The sequence below is a fragment of the Epinephelus moara genome, chromosome 8 (genome assembly GCF_006386435.1).
Source record: "Epinephelus moara isolate mb chromosome 8, YSFRI_EMoa_1.0, whole genome shotgun sequence".
Taxonomy (NCBI): Eukaryota; Metazoa; Chordata; class Actinopteri; order Perciformes; family Serranidae; genus Epinephelus; species Epinephelus moara.
The window spans coordinates 45,343,494-45,346,693 of record NC_065513.1 but is presented as its reverse complement, the minus strand read 5'-3'; the positions used below and the strand labels follow the sequence as shown (position 1 = coordinate 45,346,693).

Below are 3,200 nucleotides of genomic sequence, written 5' to 3'. Positions count from 1 at the left end.
ATCCCTGAACCTTAGGTATCTGCCGATACCGAGTACCGATCCGATACCAGCGCGTAAAATAAAAATGGATGGGATATGAACTGTTGTATGTCTCAACTCCTAAAACTCTGTGTAAAATATTAAGAAATAAATACATAATAGTAGAATGAATGCCATAAAACTTTTTTATTATTATCATTACTATTATCCAGTGTTGACACAGATCAAGACACAGGTTAAAGTGCAGCCACACAATTTGGTAAAAAAGACATTTTAAAGGCTACAGTAGAATGCTTTTTAAACTCCGCTCCGTTTCCGTTTCGTGTGCCTGTAGCGTGTGTATGCGTAATGACGTGAGGCATTACATGGTATCGGACTGGTCATAGGCTGTACTCGCCGATACCCGATACCGCATTTTAGGCATTATCGGAGGCATTTCCGATACTGGTATCGGCATCGGTACAACTCTAGTTATACGTGTGTGTGTGTGTGTGTGTGTGTGTGTGTGTGTGTGTGTGCATCAGGGGTGTAACACCACACGTATTGGTATTCATCCGTTTAACATTACAAACTGAACAACTGGTTTAACTGCCCTGTTACATTTGGGAAATAAATTCTGTAACTTAAACTGTGTTTAATAAAATGTTGTTAACGAGGCGTCCCCCGCGAAGCTAACAGCACATAGTCTGTGGAACCCTCTGAACCAGAGACCAAGAGCCGCTGTTTGTTAGCAGCTAAAAGAAGCTTACAGAAGCTAAAAGCAGCTAACAGAAGCTAACAGCTGACGGGCCGGTAATGACTGCTAGGTTCGTCAGCTGATGATCTCATGTTTATCTGTAACATTTAACAGAGGTGTTTATTCATGTGTTCATCACACTGAGATCAGAATGACATCAGTGGCATCAGAGAGCTGCAGGGACTGTGAAGTCTGAGACTGAGTGCCCACACACAGTGGGGGGTCAGAGGATAAATAAATTCAATAACATCTAATTAAAAACTTAAAACAATTTACATTAAAGAAAATTGATCTTCTGGCATCTCTACCAGCACAAACCACCGTGTCACATCCAACCAAACCGTGAAGTCAGACGGATGATTGGGTCATGTGATTATCAGGTGATCTGATCCTGGAGAGAAGACCTGAGACTGCATGATCCAAAATCTGTTTTTTTTTTTACCTTCCTAAAGTTTTAATGTGTCATCTGCTTCATCACCATGATGATGACCTGATCAGTTGAGTTTTATAAGGTTCTAAGGTTATAAGGTTCCTGACGTCCATCCTGGGGTCAGCCTCATGTTTTGGATCAAAGTGTCTCAGTCAAAGTAAAAAGTGTTCTCCATCATCACCATCATCATCATCATCTGACTGGTCACATGATCTCATTTTGTCTCACAACAAACCACATTAAAGACCTGAGGTGATCAGCTGACCCAGAGACCAGGACGGGCAACAGTCTGAGACAGAGGACATGTCCACAGGTCAGAGGTCAGACTGACTCCAGGTCAACAGTAACGTTACAACCCAACATACAACCGCACCACAGCAGAAGAACACACACACTGCTGTCAGCCGACAACTGAGCCTCAACTGCACCATAGGAGAAGAAAAAATTGACATCTGAAGAGTCTCTGTTCAGTGTGACTGTGGTACTGTCACTGTACAATGGTACTACAGTACTACAGCAGTACTGACGTAGCAATGAACAGTAAAGGTACTACAGCTGTACTGTAGTACTATTGTACAGTCACAGTACGACTGTAGTACTGTATAGAAGAGATGTACTGTAAAAGTACTACAACAGTACGACGGTAGTTCTGTATTAGTACTATAGTACAGTAACAGTGCTACAGTAGTGTCAGTGTGAGTCCTCTGGGACAATAGCAGCAGCAGCTCTGTTAGCTATTAGCTGTTAGCTCAACATGACAGTCCGGCTAACATTGACCCGTTACTTTAACGCTATTTTCCCAGAATCCATCCAGAAATATCGGCTGTCTGTCGGTTCATCAAACACCGGGTTATTCTTCTGGTCTCCGGTAAAGCCGGTAACCGTCACCGGTCGGTCCGCAGACCCGTCCAAACACTGACATTCAACATAAACAAACTGTTAACACGGAGCTAAGCTAAGAGCACGGCCGTTCTTACCTTCCAAAGTCCGTTCAGACGGCGGAGATTCAAGGGAACATTACCGGGAAACACACAGCCGGTAAATGGACCGTCAGGGGCGGCGGGGGTCGCTCATGTCTCCGGTCAGAGCGGGAAAAGTAGAGTTTAACAAAGTCAAGAGAAGTTTTAACTACTCGGCCTTTTTGTTCTGGAGAAACTGCTGCTGCTGCGGTCCGCCATCTTGTGTCTGTCTGTGACAAGTACTCACTGAAGTACGAGTACTCACTGAAATACAAGTACTCACTGAAGTACGAGTACTCACTGATGTACAAGTACTCACTGAAATACTAGTACTCACTGAAATACAAGTACTCACTAAAATACAAGTACTCACTGATGTACGAGTATTCACTTAATTACGAGTACTCACTGAAAAACAAGTACTCACTGAAGTACGAGTATTCACTGAAATCTCACTGAAGTACGAGTATTCACTGAATTATGAGTACTCACTGAAATACAAGTATTCCCTGAAGTACAAGTACTCTCTGAAATACAAGTACTCACTGAAATACAAGTACTCTCTCAAATACAAGTATTCCCTGAAGTACAAGTACTCTCTGAAATACAAGTATTCACTGAAATACAAGTACTCTCTCAAATACAAGTACTCCCTGAAGTACAAGTAATGCTGTTTCTCATATCAAAGTATTAACCAGAGTGGTATTGTTACTCATATCAGAGTATCAATCAGACCTAATATTATTTCTCATCTCAGAGTATTAATCAGAGTAATACTGCTACTCATATCAGAGTATTATTCAGATTAACTTTATTACTCAAATCAGAGTATTAATCAGAGTAATACTGCTACTCATATCAAAGTATTAATCAGATTAATTTTATTATTCAAATCAGAGTTTTAATCAGAGTAATATTGTTACTCAAATCAGAGTATTAATCAGAGTAATATTGTTACTCATATCAGAGTATTAATGAGAGTAATATTGTTACTCAAATCAGAGCATTAATCAGAGTAATACTGCTACTCATATCAAAGTATTAATCAGATTAATTTTATTATTCAAATCAGAGTATTAATCAGAGTAATATTGTT

General features: G+C 40.4%; 1 protein-coding gene across 1 annotated transcript in view; it reads right to left on the bottom strand.

Annotated features, from left to right (window-relative positions):
* The window catches only part of apc (APC regulator of WNT signaling pathway), a 42,159-nt gene extending 39,826 nt beyond the window's left edge, over positions 1–2,333 (bottom strand). Inside the window, exon 1 of the mRNA XM_050051575.1 lies at positions 2,123–2,333. The gene's annotated coding sequence lies outside the window, so the exon portion shown is untranslated. The remainder of the gene's footprint in view (positions 1–2,122) is intronic.
* Between the last annotated feature and the right edge of the window lie 867 nt (positions 2,334–3,200).